Source organism: Nelumbo nucifera, chromosome 3, assembly GCF_055504915.1.
Source record: "Nelumbo nucifera cultivar China Antique chromosome 3, China Antique-T2T, whole genome shotgun sequence".
NCBI classification, from domain to species: Eukaryota; Viridiplantae; Streptophyta; class Magnoliopsida; order Proteales; family Nelumbonaceae; genus Nelumbo; species Nelumbo nucifera.
The window spans coordinates 80,558,027-80,579,776 of record NC_142651.1 but is presented as its reverse complement, the minus strand read 5'-3'; the positions used below and the strand labels follow the sequence as shown (position 1 = coordinate 80,579,776).

The 21,750-nt window shown below is 44.1% G+C and overlaps 1 long non-coding RNA gene across 3 annotated transcripts in view; it reads left to right on the top strand.

Moving 5' to 3' along the window:
• Positions 1-21,750, top strand: part of LOC104589465 (uncharacterized) — a 74,983-nt gene that overhangs the window by 18,680 nt on the left and 34,553 nt on the right. The window contains exon 4 of one of the 3 annotated variants that reach the window (XR_016084192.1): positions 5,677-11,986. The exons of the other annotated variants lie outside the window; for them this stretch is intronic. This is a non-coding gene — a long non-coding RNA (uncharacterized LOC104589465). Of the gene's footprint in view, positions 1-5,676; positions 11,987-21,750 lie in introns of those variants that run through there. 3 annotated transcript variants of the gene reach the window in all.

Sequence of the window (21,750 nt, the reverse complement as noted above, 5' to 3'; positions counted from 1 at the left end):
GAAACTAGGTCATTGGATGCTAGTATGGATTTATTTATTAATTGAGTGAATAGATCAGAAAATAAAGCTCTTGCTACATTGTGGATCAATCACACCCCAATTAGATCTGTTTATTGCATATGTAGTGGGGCTAATACCCATGTTGCATTTGGAGAAATATGTGATGAATCTCATTCTTTCTATAGCGTACTCATTCTTGATCATTTATTTCAATGATCAGTTACCAATTTAGCAAATCCATCTTTAATTGCCTTTTTACTCCTTAGAAAACGATGGATATAATCCTATGGTTGAAGGTTCTTTATGCAATCTGCTATGTAATATAAAAAAGGAAAGGAGATTTTTTTGTAACTATGAGAAACCTTTAGTGTTGATGTCTTTATTTTTTATGGATTGGGAGTTTGTTGGCTCTTGATGGTTTCAAAATTCTCATTTGTAATTGACAATTTGTTTCAGGTGAAGAGGGTGTATACTGTAAAGACTAGAGGTGTAAATCGGGTTGTGCTACCCGCGGCTCGGCATGACGGCATGCAGGCCATGCCTAGCCTGACATGATGCTCCAGACTGTGCTGGGCCTGGGGTTCAAAGTACACATGTTGGCATGGCCCATGGGGCCACGGGCCCGTAGCGGGTCGCGTTCGACCCACTCAAGAACTAGTCATTGGGGACCCCCGACGACTAGTTTTAGCTTTTTGGGGGGTTTTTTATAGAAATACCCCCTAACAACTATAAACAACTATATAGGGGGGTATTTATATATATTGGTTATAGGGAGGGAAATGACACAATTGCCCCCCAACAACTATATATAACAACTAATTTAGGGGAGCATTTTGGGTAAAGTGATAAATAACTTTACAATGACCAAAATACCCCTCCAAACAACTAAAATACAACTAGTTTTTAGGGTATTTTGGGCAATTGAATTATTTCCAATTCCTATAAGTAGCTCTCCTTCACCATTCTCATCACACCAATTCAACAATTCTCTTAAGGGGGTATTTACTTATATTGGTTATAGGGAGGGAAATGACACAATTGCCCCCCAACAACTATATAACAACTAATTTAGGGGAGCATTTTGGGTAAAGTGATAAATAACTTTACAATAACCAAAATACCCCTCCAAACAACTAAAATACAACTAGTTTTTAGGGTATTTTGGGCAATTGAATTATTTTTAATTCCTATAAATAGCTCTATCCTTCACTATTCTCATCACACCAATTCAACAATTCTCTTAATCTCTTTTCTAGTTCTTATACTCTCTCAATTTTCAATCTCTCAATCTCTGATATATTCTCTAAACTCTAATTGATTGATTCTCTAATTCTTAACTTTATCGAAGTTTCAACAAGAAGAAGGCTTGCTCAACCAGCTAAAGTATCTCAAGTTAGCAGTTTTGGTGGCTTGGACTCTTGGAGTTGAAAGAATTCAACTGTTGAAATCAAGTTGGGATTCTGAACCGGCAATCTGGGTAAGTCCAATAAATTAATTTTTATTTTTTAGAATTTAAACAATGGCCGACTCCTCTCGAAACCAATTCCCCAACATGTTCAATGTTGGCGATATTCAGTCGCATCATGATAGTGTTAGCACCGATATGGATGCTATTGATATTGATGGAACCACCCTTATTAAAGTAGAGGAGTTTGAGGAGAAGGGAAAAAGAACTGTTTGCCAAAAATGTAGGAAAGACTTTAGCTATTGTAACAAGGGTGGCACTGGTGATTTGGGTAGATCACCCAGAAAGAAGAAGAAGAAGAAGGGAGAGAAACAACACAAACACAAATTGGGCGAGGGTTTTGGTACATTTAAATATTTTTAATAAAAAATGAGCAAAATACATTATACATGTTGAACAACCATTTTTGTTAGTTGAAGATACAAAAATGGTTACGTAATTTTGTAAATCCACAATTTAAAAAAGTTTATAGGAATACTATTAGATCAGATGCTTTAAAAATGTTTTATTCATATAAACACAATTTAATTTATATGTTAGTACTTTCGAAATTAAAAATGTTTTATTACGGTAATTTCAGTTAACAAAAGTGTTGTTCAGCATGTATAATGTATTTTGCTAATTTTTTCCTCATTTTTTCTTGGGAATATTTAAATGTACCGCCAGACCCCCCGCCCAATTTGTGTTTGTATTGTCTTCATAGCTTAGCTCATGGGTAAGCTAATGGCCAGTGCCACCCTTGCTACAATAGCTAAAGTCTTTCTTACATTTTTGGCAAAGAACTCTTTTTCCTTCCCCTTTACCTCATCTACTTTAAATATTTTCCAAACTGGGCTAATCAACTTAGAGGCCCTCTATTTTGGTGGAAATTTCATCAATATCAATAGCATCTAGATCGGTGCTAACACTACCATGATGTGACTGAATATTGTTGATATTGAACAATTGGGGAATTGGTTTCGAGAGGAGCCGACCATTTTTTAAATTCTAAAAAAATTAAATTAATTTAATTGGACTTACCCAGATTGTCGGTTTGGAATCTTAACTTGATTTCAATGGTTGAAGCTTTTCAACTCCAAGAGTCTAAGCCTCCCAAATTGCTTACTTGAGATACTTGAGCTGGTTGAGCAAGCCTTCTTCTTGTTGAAACTTCAATAAAGTTGAGAATTGGAGAATCAGTCAACCAGAGTCAGAGAATGTATGAAAGATTGAGAATTTGAGAGATTGAAACTTGAGAGAGAGTATGAGAACTAGAGAAAAAAATAAGATAATTGTTGAATTGGTGTGATGAGAACTAGGAATTGAAAATAATTCAATTGCCCAAAATAAAACTAGTTGTTTTTTAGTTGTTTGAAGGGTTTTTTTTGTCATTATAAAGTTATTTATCACTTTACCCAAAATGCCCCCTTAGTTGTTATATAGCTGTTGGGGGACATTTGTGTTATTTTTTCTCCCCCACCCCTTACGGCTAGTACTCGGGCGGGCCGAGCATAGTCCGCTAGTGGGCTTATTGGCCGTGCTGGCCTGTGGACTTCGCGAACCTCAGCGACTCGGACCATCGTGTCGGGCACGACATGTGTGCTGTCGTGCCATGCCGGGTTGATCCAAATTCGAGTCAGGCTGTGCCGGGCTACAGATGGCATGACTTGATTTACCTCTAGAGTCAGCTCCGTTGATGAGGCGACATGATCCTGGAGGATGCACAATTGATAGGAGGTCGGCCACCACGTCATGTAGGTCACTAACTGGGCCTCAGTCAGGGCGGTTGTGAGAGGTACCCTTGAGATTGTCAACCTGACCTTGTCGGGGAATTTGAAGTCGTTGCCTATGTGGCGCTGAGGTGTCATGCATCAGTTCTGGAATGCCGTGTATTGTGATTAGAGGGCCAAATCAATTACCCCCACTCCCGGGTTGAGGTCGGTTCGACGGCGGGAGTAGCTTGCTTATGTCTTTGGCTCGAAGTGATTGGCTCGACGGCGGGCTAAGCGTGCATGACAAATTCAAATTTCAAATCGAGTGTGCAAATTTAAAATTTGAACTTACCCTTGGAAACGGCACGTCCCTATGGACCATTGGATTGGACGCATCTCAGCCGTTGGTTGCTCGAGTCCCTTGATAGGGGGCCCCAAAAGGTCCCATTTGCATTGTTCTTGACCCTTTTGTAGAGAAGTAGAGAGAGTTCGAAGGGAGCAAAGATTTGTGGCGAGGTCGATTTTAACTTGGCAAGGTCAGTTCGGCTTGGCGATGTTGGTCGCTTTCCTTAGTCAATTGTGTTGGTGAGTAGTCCTTCCCCTCCTAAGTTATGTCTTCAAGTGAGTCAGAGAGACGGGGGGGGAGTCCGATACCTTGACCTCCCAACGTGAACTGAAGACGAGGTCTTGATTTTCCAGATTCTGAATACCTTTTATTGCATCCAACCTAGTGAGGACCAGTATCCTTGGAGTCATGGTCGAGCCGAGGTTGAGGAGGCTCTAATTGTCGGCCTTATCTTTCCCCTTCACCCTTTCATCTACGAGGTACTTAGGCACTACTACATCTATTTTGTCACCACCTCAGCTTCCCTTTGGACGTAGATATTTTCTTAGGATTTTGATAGATAAAGAGGTACCCAAGCTGTTTACTATTTGAGTTATCGACCTGGCTATAAACTCTTGGGTGGCTTCCCGACCAAGGCACCGGAAGATGAGATACTTCTTGTCTCAAGAGAACGGCTGGCCTACTACCTAGAAAGTTTCTAGAACTGGTACGCCGAGAAGGGTATCCAACAAAACTTCACTGTGGTGGATCATCCTCTTGCAAGGTCTTAAGGCTCGGTTATCCAGAGGCTTTTGGATGGACAATGGGCGTATCAGGATGATATGGGACGGATCGATGCACATAAGGTCTCTACTTCCGTCTAGCTAACTTCCCCTTCGGTCGATCCTTGTTCCATCGTTGACGAATGAGCTGTCACCGACCCTTCTCTTTTTCTTGGAAGGCCTTTTAGTAACAAATAGAACGAAGTACTCGAAGACATATCTACAACAAAAATGCAATGAATTAAGTCAAGGCAATGAAGTGAAGTAACCAAGGGGCAATTAGGCCAACCTACTATGAGCATCGGTTGAGACCAATTCGGATGAGCATCGGCTCGGCTAGGAACTCGTTGCACAGTGCCTCGTCAAACTTGTTCTCAGGAACCCTTTTCAACTTAGCTTTCCAAGCGGTGTCCATATTCTCCTGAGACATGAAAAAGTATCTCGTCTTCTAGTGCTCCACCTTGGTTGGGAAGCCACTAGGGGTGAGCATAATTCGGCTGAAGCCAAAAAACTGAACCTAAATTTTAGTTTTGGTTTAATCGGTTTTATGGTCAGGTTTGGTTTTGTTATTTGGTTATTTTATACTTCAGGTTTGGTTTTGTTATTTGGTTATTTTATACTTCAGGGTTTGGTTTCGTTTATCATTGTTGATAAATCGGTTAACCAAAAAAAACCGACTTAATTTTATAACTATATTTTTAATATTATATATTATAAGTTATAATTTTATATTAATATATTGTGCGTATTGGATCATTACTTCATTTTCATTAGATGGGACTTGGGAGTACAAAACAATTGTGGTTCGTATTTCATATTGTATTTGCTATATGAAATACAACATCTTGCATCTATTGGTAGGCATCTTCCTCAATCGGTCTCTCTAGTCTTTAATCTCTATAGATTGTATTGGCTATTGGAAATTTGGAATACGAATAGGCTGGCCTATTGTTGCTGGGTGAGGCTGCCACCTGAGTCTACTCTGCCTCTGTGTGAGACCTGAGAGGCCGAGTCTCTGAGACCCTGAGACGTGAGTGCGCCTTGCATCTTCCTCCAGTCCTCCTTGTCCTGGCTCCTTTTATTCTATAAAACCATCTTGCATCTTCCTCTTTCTATTCTGATTTTTGAGTAAGACTAAGTTTCAGTTTAAGAGAGATAAAGAGTTAGAGAACCAAGACTTAATACTTTTAGTCCAAAAAACTCGAAGACTTCAAGAGTCAAGACTTATCATTCGTTCAGGGCCTTCAAGTTCAAGCGTTCACCTCCAGTTACAACCATAAATATATTGACTTATTGAGTAACCGGTACACATGTTAAGTTTGTTGGTGATGTAACCGTTTCTGGTCATGTACCAATTTTTGTGATGTATCAATTTTTTATGGCTGAGTACCTCGTCCTTTGATCTGTTCCCAGGTGACCTGTGACTCAGAGGATGATGGAGCACCCTGGTGGCGAACTGCTTGGTGATGAGCTACTTGGTGGCGAACTGCTTGGTGGCGAACTGCCTGGTGGCGAGCTCCCTAGTGGCGAACTCCCTGATGGCGAACTCCCTGGTGGAGAACTGCCTGATGGCAAGCTCCCTAGTGGCGAACTCTTTGGTGGCGAACTCCCTGGTGGACTTCTTGGTGGCGAGCTCCCTGGTGGCGAACTCCCTGGTGGAGAACTGCCTGGTGGCGAGCTCCCTGGTGGAGAGCTACTTGGTGGCGAACTCCCTGGTGGAGAATTGCCTGGTGGACTCGTCATTTGACCTACTCCTAGGCAGCTTGCAACTCAGAGGATGGTGCAGTGCAACCCGATTGCCCTCTGCATGAGGTGATCTCCTCTCCTTTGTAGGCGGCGGGAGCTGAGGAACTTGCGAGAACTGAATCAGAGGACCCTGGGGTGTTTACCCAGCGGGGACTCTCCGATGCCTAAGTTAGCATTCTGATTACAGAGAGCTTACAGAGAAATGAGAGAGCTAGAGAGCAATCCTTTTTTATCCTCCCTCCGGCTTTGGGGGTCGGAGTCCTTATATAGTGGTGTCCTCGCGGGTTAGGTGGGTGAAAAGCCTTCAAATGGTAAGACTCGTCACATCCCGTCAAAACTAGGGTTCCTCGAGGTTGTTAGGCTGGCGCTTGTGTTAGGAGGCCAGGTCAGCGCCTGGGCCAGGTTGTCAGGTCGGCGCCTATGTCAGTCGGTGGGTCGGTGTCTGGGCCAGGTTGTCAGGTCGGCGCTTGTGTCAGTCGGCAGGTCGGTGTTTGGGCCAGGTTGTCAGGCAGGAGATCTTCCTACGATATGCCAAACTACTCTTCTGTACCGAGCTACCGTACAAGTGGCGAGCTGCCCGGGGGAGCTATGCCGAGCTGCTTGTGGCGAGCTTTGCCGAGTTGCCTGGCTCCTTGGTGGCGAGCTCCTTGGGGAGCTGCCTAGCTCCTTGGCGAGCTCTTTGGTGAGCTACCGAGCTCATGGGGTATGCATGCCGTTATGGTTCATCGATGGGCGTCTTATGGGTTGCCATGTCGGCCAGGTCGGATCATGTGTCGGGCTGATCCAGGTTGGCTAGGTTGCGCAGGCCGCCCTAGGCAACGCCAGGCAGTGCGTAGGCCGCGTGCACGCAGCGCGCAGGCCGCGCCAGGCCGGTGCCCCGATGGGACACCTTGGTAAGTTATTGCCTGGGTGTCGCCTAGTTGTCACGAGGTGCCATGTGTCACAATTTCACTGGAGGGCCAAATCTACCCTCATCATTTGCCCCCCACTCCCGAGCTGAGAGTAACTCAGCGAAGGGAGTAGATTCCTTCTTTTGGCTCGTAAGTCGATGAGCTAGTAAGTGCTGATCCAATTCCTTAGGCTTTGAGAGTTGCCTGTATGTGGCGAGCTGCCTGTAAGGTGATGAGGTCTCCGCCAGTTTAGTAGTGTAGTCCTTAGGCTCTGGGGGCAACTTATAGTTCACTTTTGCTGATTTTGCTCATGCTGAAGAGGCGACTGGGTCTTTAGCAGTAATGTGGCCCGTAGGCTTTGGGAGCGACTCGTAGTCCACTCTTCTTAACTTTGCCCATGCCGAAGAGGCAATTGGGTCTTAAGTAGTAATGTGGCCCGTAGGCTTTGGGAGCGACTCATAGTCCACTCTTCTTGACTTTGCCCATGCCGAAGAGGCGACTGGGTCTTAAGCAGTAATGTGGCCCGTAGGCTTTGGGAGCGACTCGTAGTCCACTCTTCTTGACTTTGCCCATGCTGAAGAGGCGACTGGGTCTTAAGTAGTAATGTGGCCCGTAGGCTTTGGGAGCGACTCGTAGTCCACTCTTCTTGACTTTGCCCATGCCGAAGAGGCGACTGGGTCTTAAGTAGTAATGTGGTCCGTAGGCTTTGCCTGTGAGGTGCCGAGACGACCAGGTGCCGAGTGACCTGAGGTGCCAAGCTACCAGTTAGGTGCTGGGCTGACCAGGCATCAAGCTACTTGCAAGGTGCCGAGCTGACCAGGTGGGTGCCTTAGAGCTATGATTGTGCTGCATCAGCTTCGTAATGCCGGTCACCCACTCCTATAAGAAGCTACTAGGAGCTCGACCTTCAGGGGCAGCACGATTAACTTTAGGTCGCCACGGGAGCCTTAGAAGGCTCGACCAGTAGGTGCCGAGTGACCTAAGGTGCCAAGCTACCAATGAGGTGCCGGGCTAACCAGGCGTCGAGCTACCTGCAAGGTGCCGAGCTAACCAGGTGGGTGCCTTAGAGCTATGATTGCGCTGCATCAGCTTCGTAATGCCGGTCACCCACTCCTACAAGAAGCTACTAGGAGCTCGACCTTCGGGGGCAGCACGATTAACTTTAGGTCGCCATGGGAGCCTTAGAAGGCTCGACCAGTAAGAGCGCCCATGTAGTCTGTTGGCCGCCAACTCCCGCAGAAGCCACAAAGAGCTCATCTTTGTAGGGGGGACCCTGCGGAGAGGACTGATGAGGCTTTATCCGAATTGAAAGTAAAGTTACTTAGTCTGTTAGCTCCCTGCATAGTCTTTGAGTTCATAAAAAATGTAAACTATAAAGCGAGAGGACTTAACTTTCTGGGAGAAGAGGACTTAGCTTTTGTAAGATGAGAACTTAGCTTTTGTAGGATGAGAAAGCTTTTTGTAGCGTGTTCCCACAGACGATGCCAATTGATGTAACCGTTTCTAGTCACGTACCAATTTTTGTGATGTATCAATTTTTTTTGGCTAAGTACCTCGTCCTTTGACCTGCTCCCAGGTGACCTGTGACTCAGAGGATGATGGAGATCCCTGGTGGCGAACTGCTTGGTGGCGCTGCCTAGTGGCGAGCTCTCTGGTGGCGAACTTCCTGATGGCGAACTCCCTAGTGGAGAACTGCCTGGTGGCGAGCTCCCTGGTGGCGAGCTGCTTGGTGGCGAACTCCCTGGTGGAGAACGATGGCGAGCTCCCTGGTGGAGAGCTACTTGGTGGCGAACTCCCTAGTGGAGAACTGCCTGGTGGACTCGTCATTTGACCTATTCCTAGGCGGCCTGCAACTCAGAGGATGGTGGAGCTCCCTGGTGCAGCGCAACCCGACTGCCCTCTGCATGAGGTGATCTGCGAGAACTGAAGGACCCGGGGGTGTTTACCCGGCGGGGACTCTCCGATGCCTAAGTTAGCATTTTGATTATAGAGAGCTTAGAGAGAAATGAGAGAGCTAGAGAGTAGGGATTACCATTCTTTTTTATCCTCCCTCCGGTTTTGGGGGTCGGAGTCCTAGTGGTGTCCTCGCAGGTTAGGTGGGTGAAAAGCCTTCAAACGGTAAGACTCATCACATCCCGTCAGAACCGGGATACGGTGGTGAACTCCTCGAGGTTGTCAGGCTGGCGCTTGTGTCAGGCGGCCAGGTCGGCGCCTGGGCCAGGGTTTCAGGTCGGCGCCTGTGTCAGTCAGCGGGTCGGTGTCTGGGCTAGGTTGTCAGGTCGGCGCCTATGTCAGTCGGCGGATCGGTGTCTGGGCCAGGTTGTCAGGCAGGAGATCTTCTTGCGATACGCCAAACTACTCTTCTGTACCGAGCAACCCTACAAGTGGCGAGCTGCCCGGGGGAGCTATGCCGAGCTGCCTGGCTCCTTGGTGGCGAGCTCTTTGGTGAGCTACCGATCTCGCGGAGTATGCAAGCCATTATGGTTCATCGGTGGGCGTCTTATGGGTTGCCAGGTCGGCCAAGTCGGATCATGTGCCGGGCTGATCCAGGTCAGCGCCTATGTCAGTCGGCGGGTCGGTGTCTGGGCCAGGTTGTCAGGCAGGAGATCTTCTTGCGATACGCCAAACTACTCTTCTGTACCGAGCAACCCTACAAGTGGCGAGCTGCCCGGGGGAGCTATGCCGAGCTGCCTGGCTCCTTGGTGGTGAGCTCTTTGGCGAGCTCTTTGGTGAGCTACCGATCTCGCGGAGTATGCAAGCCATTATGGTTCATCGGTGGGCGTCTTATGGGTTGCCAGGTCGGCCAGGTCGGATCATGTGCCGGGCTGATCCAGGTCGGCCAGGTCGCGCAGGCCGCGCCAGGCAGTGTGCAGGCCGCGTGTAGGCAGCGCGCAGGCCGCACCAGGCCGGTGCCCCGGCGGGACACCAACTTGGTAAGTTGTTGCCTGGGTGTCACCTAGTTGTCACGAGGTGCCATGTGTCGCAATTTCACTAGAGGGCCAAATCTGCCCTCATCAGTTGGTATGGCGGTATGGTTGTATGGGTAGGAAATGGAGATTCTTTTAGTCTGCAATCCTTTTGGTAGTTCTGTGAGTTGTTTGGTTGGAAAGAAATTCAAGTATGTTTTAACTGAAATATCCAAAATATCAAGTATTGGTGAAATGAGTCGCAGGTAGTTAGGTTAAATAATTTCGGTTTTAACCGAATATCCAAAATAACAAAAAAAAAAAAAATCGATTCGGTTTGATCGGTTTTCATATATTTTAGTTTCAGTTTGGTTTACCATCTTGTTAAATTGGTTTTTTCGGTTCGAAATAAAACCGAAAAAACTGAATTCTCATCCCTAGAAGCACCTAGTAGCTTACAGCTAGGTTGGTAACTTAAATAGTAATAGTAGGGCTCATTGGGCACCACCCTCTTTATCAGACAAAGTCCTGAGAAAATATCTATGTCCAAGGGGAGTGGTGACAAAGCGAGATGGTCTGTATGATTGTCCTAATAGAGTTCGAGTGGAGCTGACCTAAAGAGAATCTGTAGTGCCCAAGTACCTCACAAATGAAAGGGTGATAGGGAACTTAATTAGTAACAATAGGGCTTATTGGGCACCTCATCAATGACACAGACCTCAGCCCGACCATGACTCCAAGGTTGGTCCTCGTCAGGTTGGATGCAACCAAAGGTAGGCCCGAGCTGAGACCTCATCTTTGGTTCACGTTGGGAGGTTGAGGCCCTTGTTTGGGACCCCCATCACTCGTGAGCTATACCCACCTCAGCTCGGGCGGATTGGTAGGACTCTCTCTCCGTCTGACTTGAGGACATAACTTAGGATGGGGGGAAGGATTCATGGGCACAACTGAGGAAAGCGATTGACCACACCTTGTCGAATTGACCTTGCCAAGCTGAAATCGACTTGAGCATCCAACGACTAAGATGTGTCCAATTTGACGGTCCATAGGACGCACGACTTCAATTTTTGAAGGCAAGTTCAAATTTTAAATTTTTTCGCTCCATTTGAAATTTGAATCTTCCGCGTGTGCCCAACCCACCTATTGGATCAACTTGGGCGAACAGTTTAATATGGGCCTCTATGGGTCAAAGGCCTAAGTTTACATAAATATGACTCATGGTCCAAACATCCATGTGTATCTAGTCCAATTTGGCCCATGTCCTATTGTAATAGGGTGGTCCCATTGGCAAAACCACCAACTCCTAATAATAGTGCATGTATGGGAGGGAGTTAATCCTAGGCTATAAATAGCCTTGCCTAGGAGGAAGGCTAGGCTACAATCACATTGCAAGAAGTTCTCACACACCAACACTTGAGGATTTCAAGAAACCACAAGCTCTTACAAACTCCAACTACTTCAAGCTCTCCAAAGAAGATTAAGTCACTACAAAAGGGCTCTTGTTAAAGAAGCATCATTCACAGTCGATCAAGCGCGAAGCCTGGAGTGAAGAAATCTACATCAACTCTTCAGAAGCACCAAATTCCAGGAAATCTACTTCAACACATTCAAGAAGTATGAGAAACACGCCAACGGTCCTCGTCTTCATCGAATTCGACCATTTTGCCTACGTCATCGAGTAGACCTAGGAGGAAGGCTAGGCTACAATCACATTGCAAGAAGTTCTCACACACCAACACTTGAGGATTTCAAGAAACCACAAGCTCTTACAAACTCCAACTACTTCAAGCTCTCCAAAGAAGATTAAGTCACTACAAAAGGGCTCTTGTTAAAGAAGCATCATTCACAGTCGATCAAGCGTGAAGCCTGGAGTGAAGAAATCTACATCAACTCTTCAGAAGCACCAAATTCCAGGAAATCTACTTCAACACATTCAAGAAGTATGAGAAACACGCCAACGGTCCTCGTCTTCATCGAATTCGACCATTTTGCCTACGTCATCGAGTAGAAATCAAAGAGAGTTCAAATCCCTTGTATTTTTTTATTACAAATTTATTTTTGTAATTTGTCTCCATGATGTGGCTCTTTGTGACACTAGCAAGTGCACTAGCCGTTCAAGTAGTAAAGAGGTGAATAGAGTATCGTTCTCACGAGGATTTAGGAAATAACTACTAATACTAAATTGGCCAATTCTCATCTGATTAACAAAACATCATAACTTTTTTCAAAAATTAGAATCCTAAGATAAAATCTAACTAAAAAGCATTGGCTCAAATACCTTCTATTCAAGTTAAAAGAGTAAGCAAGCAAATCCAATTTCATGATTCAACAAACAAACTACTTAACTCATTCGAATAGGCCATGGTTTAGCCTTGGCTTGGTGAAACCCCAAGGTCGTGAACAACCTTTTTCAAGAGCATGTTCATCCTATGCATGAATGATGATCCTTATATCTCTATCAAGGATCTAATCATTCATGCATGCATTAATTCAAACACACATCAAGGGCATCAATTCAAATCTGAATTGTGATTACCAACTGAATTGTGCAAGTTATTTCTAACCTTGCATGCAATTCAGTTCTTGAATAGTAGATCTGAATTCTTAGAGTCTCTCTCAAGCACTCTAGAAATTCCAAGCATTAGATCAAATCGGCCAACCTGAAAATTGAAGATCTGAGTTCTTTCTCAACCAATCTGATCTAGAATTCACACTCTATTCAAGAAACAACAAGAAGAGATATAATCTACTCGAATGATAAGGAAATTTGATTACTCAATCTGAAATTTTACAGCATTGATTACAACAAGAAAGAATGAAAGAGAGGAAGAGAAAGTTACATAGATAGAAGCTAAATTCGAACTCAAGAAAATAAAGACTAAGTAAAAATAGAACAAATGATCTCTCAATCAAATTTTCCCCCAATTCGAACTCACCTTCTCTTCTTCCTTGCTTGAATCTCTTCAACCCTTCTTCTTCCTTGCGCCTAGCTCCTTCTCTCTTCTTCTCTTCAAGGAATTCAAACCCCAAAGGAATGGAGAGCCTTGAACTTGGGCAAATGAACACTCTCCCCCCTTCTAGAGGCCTCCTTATATAGGCTTTCAAGGAAGCTCTTGCCTCTTCTTGAAGCCTCTAGAATTGGGTGTATTACACCCCTCTTGAACCTTCTAGAGTGCTCCCTCCTCTTCAAGAAACTTTTAGGAGTTGCCGCCCCTAGCTCCCTTTGGGCTGTTATTTGGGCTGGAATTTAGCTTGCTTTTGAGTACATGTTGGCTGCATTCTAGGCTGTTCTTTGGGCTGAAAATGAGCCTCCCTTTTTCTGAGCCGAAAATTCCTACTTGCTAGGTTTCTTTCCTTGGGTTTTCCCAAAGAGTTAGCTTGCACTACTTGGGCCGAATGCTCTTATGGTTGGAACCCCTGAAATCTTTCTTGCAATCAAGCTAAAATAGGGCAAAATTTAATTAAACCGGCATAAAACTCCATGCAAAGACCTCATAAATTATAGGTAAATTGTGTGTTCATCACTCCATATTTTGTGTTAATCAAATACACAAAATTTGTGTCGACAAGTTTCTGGCATGCTCGGTGGGACGCACTCTTCCTCTCATCTTTCAAGTCAACAACTACAACAATCATCTAATGGCTACCAAGAAGGCTACAACTTCCTTTAACAAGTCCTCGGGCTTTTTCGGTTCTTCGTACAAATGTATTGTCACATGTGCCATGATGATATCCAACAAAATGCAACTAACGACTCCAGTGAAGTTTCCAACACGGAAAATTACCAAGGTGACTACTTTGCTTCTTTAACCCTTTGCACTTTGTTTTGAAGGGAAAGAAGCACTTTCTTCGAGATGACCAATCTAGCATTGAGTCGAGGACTTAATGCCGAGAAAGAACTCCATCATACAACTCCTACTTTGCTTCCAGTGGCATTGTATCGGTGATGATAACAGAAGTCATGACGACGAAAGAGTGACTCTAGAAGATGGCCAAAGCCATTGACAACCTCAAAAGCTCCAATGCCGAGAAAGACTTCTAGATTGCTTTCTTGATTAACAAATTGGAGATATAAAACCGCCAAGAAGAGTCCAATTAAGGACCTTCTCACCCTCCAGGATTCACTCCTTCAACGACTTCCAACCTCCAAGAGCAGCAAAAGCAAGAACAAGAGGAGCATAATCATGTCACTGTGCAGAACATGATGTAAGACACTACCCAAGTCTCTATTGCTTCTCTAATGGTGCAACAACTCCAATATATGATTTTTGACACCATAAGGGCTCAATATGGAGGACTCCCACAAACCTCTCTAGTGTATGCCAAACCATACACATGTTACATTGATGAAGTGCGCATGCCTATCGGCTACCAACCGCCTAAGTTTCAATAATTCTATGGGAAGGGCAATCCGAAATAGCACATAACCCACTTCTTTGAGACTTGCAACAATGCAGGAACCTACGGTGACCAAATGGTGAAGCAATTTGTTCACTCCCTTAAGTCTACAACGTTTGATTGGTACACCGACCTCCTCACTTGCTTATACTATACACGTTAAACGGTTGGACTTCTAGAACTGTCCACTATAAGGCAAAGAAAGGATGAGTTCGTCATCAACTATATCAAGCGATGCAGAAACCTTGCCTTTCAGTGCAAGGAACAAATTAGTTAATCATCTGCAGATAGACACACGCGTCCAAGGGATGCACTAGGCTACTCTACAACCTCAAATGGAACATGCCTCCACCTTTGAAGAATTAGCTACTCGAGCTCATGACTTGGAGATCTAGATTGCTAAGCGTGGGAATCCCTAACTAAATGATCCTTTTGAGAAGAAGGTAAGAAGTCAAGAACGACCCTAAGACCTCCTCCTCCAAAGGAAAGTTAGTCATGAATACTACCATTGCACCAGTTAAGATCTCTGACAAGAAGAAGAAGACGAAGATTAAAGTTAAATCTTTTGCAAAACAAGGCCAAGAGAAGTCTATGCGTACTCTAAAGGAACTAGAAGAGATGTATTCATTTCCTGACTCTGACATTCTAGAAATGCTCAACCAACTACTCCAAGCAAAGTTGATTGAAAAGTGTTGCCAGTACCATCGGATGATAAGTCATCCAACTGAAAAGTGTTGTCTTAAAGAACAAAATACTTCGTCTTGAAGAACAAGGAAAGGTTGAGTTAGATCTTGGTGACAATTTTGCTGCTAATAACATCACCATGGTGACTTTTGGGTCTCTTGACCCAATGGTATTGTAACCCTTCACGTGTTCATCCTTTGTTCAAGCTATAGTAAGCATCCCAACTTCAAGGAACTTTGCACATGTAAAAGGGAAGTCAACACCACAACACAACTCGGTGGCTTCTCCTCAAATTTTGGAGACTGGGGGCAAGGTAGTTGGACCCTCAACGATGCCTTTTCCTGTAATGTTCCTCCCAGAGGGGGCAATTCCTATCCAATTCATTGTTGATTAAGAGGTGGCCACGGTTTTTGCCTATCTCTTGACATTTTGGAAATCCCAACACCCCAACTCTATATGAGCTAATGACTGATGACTTAGACTACTAGTAAGATTGTCTGTTTCAATAGATGAGATAAAAGATGGGTGGTTCACCTTCACTAGCAAGAAGCCGAAGGAGAAGGTACGATACCAACCTAAAGGAATCATTTCAATTGGGGACAAGACTATCTCCATCTACTTTAGTGACTCTAAAACATCTCCTCAAGATGAGGTCGGATGGGCCGTCATCTCCTGGTGTAAGAGCAAGTCTCCTCATCCCGTCGTCCCGCGTCAACCTGACCAAAGCAGACTAATAGGCAACAAATACACAACGCCTCCAAGAAAAAGAAAGTTCTCTGGGCATGAACTCGCAAAGGGTTATTGGAGTTAGATGAGGCTGTTGAAGCATTTCCTCCTCACTAGCTGGTGGTACCTAAGGTGACATCAGTCACATCACCATGGTAGCATACATGGTGATAGGTGACGGAGATGAGACATCACCATCAATAGAAGAAGCTTCATCCAACGAGGACGAGGACATGACAAGGCTTCTTCAAGAGTACCCCATGTATGATGAAGAAGTAATAGAGCAGTTGAAGGAAGTGCCATCCCACTTAAGCTTCACCCAAGCACTTCAACTACCATAGAAGGTTCGCCTTGCGATGCCGAGGACCCTTATTCTCTCCAACAAGTACTAAAAGAAAAGTGCCAAAAAAGGACAACTACGTTCATAGACGAGGATCTACAACTTGGGTTACGTCCACACAACAAACCCTTGTATGTTGCAGGTTCGCCTTGCGATGCCAAGGACCCTTATTCTCTCCAATAAGTACCAAAAGAAAAGTACCAAAAAAGGACAACTACGTTCACAGATGAGGATCTACAACTTGGGTCACGTCCACACAACAAACCCTTGTATGTTGCTGGATACGTTCGTGAACATGCTGAGGACCCTTATTCTCTCCAATAAGTACTAAAAGAAAAGTACCAAAAAAGGATGACTACGTTCACAGATGAGGATCTATAACTTGGGTCACGTCCACACAACAAACCCTTGTATGTCGCTGGATACGTTCGTGAACATGTTATGCATCCTCATTGATTACGGATCTTCTGTCAACATCATGCTAGTCTCCACAATGAAACAACTTGGGATTGACAAGGAGGAGTTGTTAAAGTGTAAGTTGACAAAAAAGGACAACATGTAGTTGGCATAGTGCACTTTGAAATGGAAATAGGGGATTGACATCTTCAACCATTCTACATGTTATCGATGCCAAGACATCCTACCAATTGCTTTTGGGACGTCCTTGGTTGCAGGAGATAGGGTGGTTTCTTCAACATGGCATCAATGCTTCAAATATTATCATAATGAAACACAGAGGAAAGTGGTTGCCGAGCTAGAGCCTTTTAATAAAGTTGAAGTACATTTTGCAAATACAAAGTTCTACGTTGACAAGGTCATATTAGAAGCTCTTCTGGTTTCTATACCGAGGTCTTCCACAATGAAGGTTTGGAAGGAAAAGTAAGGCAATGCACAAAGAAGAAAATTCATCTTTAAGCAGTGACAAGAGGTCTTTAAAAAACTAGCATGCATCTATTACTTTGCCAACACACCAAAATCAAGGAGAAGGGAAGGGCAACTGCCTTTTGAGGTAATGGCTACATAAAGCACCATACCTATATCAAGGAGTGACATTCAAGTTCTTGAGAAGGATCTTGTGCTTCCAATCTTCATGACATCTAAGTTGTTGGTCTCTAAACCACTGATAAAGGGATTTGTAGAGCTTCATCAACTAGTAAAGTAGGGCAACAACAAGAAGGATGGTTTGACTTTGTTGACAGGTGTATTATATGTACTGTACGCAGGTTTAGTGCCTACAAGGGTATTTTTGTAATTTTGTAGTCCTCTTGTGTTGTACGGCCAGTATAGTATAAATACAAATGCTTCACTCGCATGAAGCAATTCTTTTGAGGCCTTAAGTCTGCAGCCTCTTCTCTCTTCTTCTTCTTCTTCTTCTTCCTTCCTTTCTTCTTCTTCTTCTGCTCAATATGGTATCAGAGTAGGACCGACTAGGCCTGGAAAACAACCAACTGAGTTCTCTCTTCACTGCTGCGTAGAAGCTATAGTCCTGATGCTCGAAGACAAGGAAGAGGAAGCATTCTCTAATGCTGCGATTTGTCTTCACTGCCGAGTAGGGTTCTGCTACAAGAAAGCTGACTGTTCAACTTCCTAGCGTAGAACAAGGTTCTGCTTCATGTTTTCTGGGGTTGCTCGACTAAGAAGATTGTAGAAAACCATCCCAGATGTTCGAAGAAGGGTTCTGGCCTGCAGAGAAGATTAGGTCCATGAGTGTACTGCCTATTCGCAGTTCAGGTGACCTGGGTATTGAACTGAAGTTTCTCTGTTTATGGTTCTCTTCTTGCACTTTCGATGGACTGTTAATGTCCAAAAAATTTGAGTAGGGACTGTTCGGCTATTTTGTTTTCCCTCCTCCGACTGTGTGTTGCTCTATTCAACTCTCTAAGGGAACCCTAAACCCTAAGTGACTGTTCGGCTGCCCTGGAAAGTGGATATCAGCTGATTAGCTGTGTTGAACCACCACTTGTATTGCTGTATTGCTGTTCCTACTGATTAGGTGTGGATATCAGCATTTGTATTGTTGTTCCTACCGTGAAGCTGCATGAAAGTTGTAAAATTGTAGGTCATTTAGACTTGGTTACACTGCAAGTGCAGTGTTCGTATATTGTTCTGTGGACTCCTACAAAGTGTAGGTCATACAAACTAGTACTGCAACTGCAGTGTTTGTGTTTGGTTCTCTGTGAAACCGAAAATCAGCAAGTGCCTAGTTGTGGACTGTAGCATCTCTGTAAGGCAGTGTACCTTTGTTTTGAGTTCTTCTAAACCTAGAATCATGAATAAGGAAAGATTGTGGTGCACTAATTGTTAGAAGCCCCGGCACACCAAGGATACTTGTTGGGATCTCCATGGGAAACCAAAGTGGGCTTAGGATTTACCTAAGAAGCAAGGCTCAAATGTAATTAGAAGACCCAAGCAACAAGGTACCAAGAAACACCACATGATCAATATGGTTATTCGGGAGAATCAGCCCTCCACTTCTACTATGACTCAAACACCACAGGGCCAACATAGCTACTCTGGATCTGACCCAAGGGAGGATATTGTAAACTCCTTCCATGACCATTTAGAGCTTTATGGTAGAGCAATTTGCGAGGTGGATGCTCCTTCCACCACCTCTTTTGCATCCACATCAGGTAATCTTGCCACAGCTTTCCATGCTGCTTCTCACGACCTTGACTCTCCATGGATCATCGATTCTGGAGCGTCAAAACACATGACTGGTATGTCTTACTTTCAAACTTATCACCCTCTTTCCGGAAGAGATAAAGTGAGACTAGTTGATGGATCATACACTTCTATAGCTAGTCAAGGAACTTTTTCTCTTCCCCTTGGCCTTACTCTTTCTGATGTTCTTCATGTTCCAAAATTCCCTATGAATTTGTTCTCAGTCAGTAGTGTTACAAATTCCTTAAACTGTTCTGTGACTTTTTTCCCTACCTATTGTGTGATTCAGGATCTGGCCTCGGGGAGGACGATTGGTAGGGGTCGTATGGTTGATGGACTCTACATGCTGGAGAATAGGGTTGGCCTTCATGTTATAGAGTCTATGAGTCAGTTCAAAAAGAGTAAAATGTATTTGTAGCACTGTCGTCTGGGTCATTTGTCTTTTGAGACCTTGAAATTTGTTTTCCCAGAACTGTGTAAGTCAATGTCTGTTTCTAATCTTTTTTGTTAAACGTGTCAGTTAAGCAAGCATCGTAGAACTCAATTTCCTTAAAGAAATAGTAAATCTAAGTTTCCTTTTCACATTGTGCATTCTGATGTGTGGGGCCCTATTACTTTACCTTTTGAGGGTGGCTACAAGTACTTCATTACCTTCATTGACGATTATTCCAGATACACTTGGGTATATCCAATGCGAACCCGTGAGGAAGTACCAAAAATTATCCAAGATTTTCAGCGGATGGTCTTCACCCAATTTTAGACCGAGATTCAAATATTTCAGTCAGACAATGCAAAAGAGTTTTTTCATAGTGACCTCACCGACATCTACTTGAAGTGGCACGAAGTTTACTACTCCACATGAATGTTCCCAAACGATTTTGGATTGAGGCTGTCAATTGTTCTACATACCTCATTAACCGAATGCCCTCTCGTTGGTTAGAGTACAAAGCCCCACATCGGCTTCTCTTTCCTAGGGCCCCTCTTCTTTCTATCCCTCCTCGTGTTTTTGGTTGTCAGTGCTTTGTCCAAAACCTATCTCCCACCCGGGGGAAATTGGACTATCGTGCTATCCCGTGCATATTTCTTGGCTACTCATTCTCTCAGAAAGGGTATCGTTGCTTTGATCCTGTTTCTCGGAGATTCTGTTTCCATGGATGTTACCTTCTTTGAAGATGAGCTCTTCTTTCCTGTTTCTCCTCAAGGGGAGTGTAGGCATGAGGAGAAACTGGTTCAACTTCCTCCTCTTCCTAATTCTTCTCCTTCTCCCCCTTCTCTTCCTGACTCCACCTTTCCGTGTTTTTTCTCGTCGTCATAAAGGCCAACCAAGTTCAAGAGCTGTGGGGAATCCAGAAGCTGTACCTCAAGTGCCATCAAACTCCTTGGGGGAAGATCATAATCTCTCAGGTAACTTGACTCCCAACGATGGTTTTGACCTCCTTGTTGCTAATGATCTTGACCTTCCTATTGCCCACAGGAAAGGTGTTAGGTTGTGCACTACTAATCACCCTATTTCCAACTTTGTTTCCTATGAAAACATTTCACCTTCATTTCGTGCCTTCCTTACCTCCATTGACAGTATTCCTATTCCAAAGAATGTGGTAGAAGCTCTCTCAGTACCAGAATGGACAAATGCCATGAAGGAAGAAATCGATGCTCTTCATAAGAAAGGCACGTGGGATCTTGTTGATCTCCCTAAGGGGAAGGATCCAGTTGGATGTAAATGGGTGTTCACTGTTAAGTGTGGGATCTTGGAAGGATCCATATGCTCGTTTAGTGGCAAAGGGTTTTACTCAAGTATATGGAGTTGATTATGCAGAAACTTTTGCCCCTGTTGCTAAAATGAACTCTATTAGAGTACTTTTCTCTCTTGTTGCCAATCTGAATTGGGATCTACATCAGCTCGACATCAAGAATGCCTTCTTGAATGGTGACCATGAAGAGGAAGTTTATATGGTTCAACCCCCGGGTTTTTTGGCTCAAGGAAGTGATCAAAAAGTGTGCAAGTTAAAGAAGTCTTTATATGGACTGAAGCAATCACCGAGAACTTGGTTTAGCAGATTTCATACTGCAGTTCAATAGAGAGGATACAAGCAATTCAGTCAGATCACACACTGTTTGTAAAAAGGGTAGAAGGTAAAATGGCTGCCCTAATAGTATATGTGGATGACATAATTGTTACTGGTGACTGGAAGTTTATATGGTTCAACCCCCGGGTTTTTTGGCTCAAGGAAGTGAACAAAAAGTGTGCATGTTAAAGAAGTCTTTATATGGGCTGAAGCAATCATCGAGAACTTGGTTTAGCAGATTTCATACTGCAGTTCAACAGAGAGGATACAAGCAATGTCAGTCAGATCACACATTGTTTGTAAAAAGGGTAGAAGGTAAAATGGTTGCCCTAATAGTATATGTGGATGACATAATTGTTACTGGTGATTGGAAGGATGAGATTCAAAGTTTGAAGGGCTTCCTTGCTACTCAGCTCGAAGTGAAAGATCTAGGACCCGCTAAATACTTCCTTGGAATTGAGGTTGCCCGATCAAAAAAGGGTATCTTCATCTCCCAAAGGAAATATGTCCTAGACTTGCTTAAGGACACTGGAAAGATTAAACCAGCTGACTCTCCCATTGACCCCAACCATAAGTTAAGTGACAGTCAAGGTGAACCTCTTAAGGATGTGAAGCAATTTCAGAGGCTTGTAGGGAGATTGTTGTACCTCTCTATGACTCGTCCAGACATACCATATGCTATTGGTGTCCTTAGCCAGTTCATGCATGTAGCTAGGTCCACTCATCTTGAACCAGCGGAAAGAATACTGTGGTATCTTAAGAAGTTCCCGGGTGCTGGCTTATTATTCCAGAAACATGGACATTTGAGAGTTGAAATTTACACAGATGCGGACTGGGCTGGATCTCAAAGTGACAGAATGTCTACTAGTGGTTACTGCACCTTTGTAGGAGGGAACCTTGTTACTTGGAGGAGTAAGAAGCAAACCGTGGTAGCTAGATCTAGTGCTGAATCTGAGTACCGTGCAATGGCACACGGAGTAGCTGAAGGTATGTGGATAAAGAATCTATTGGGAGAGTTGGGTTTTTCAATAGATAAGCCCATGACTCTACTCTGTGACAACAAGGCAGCT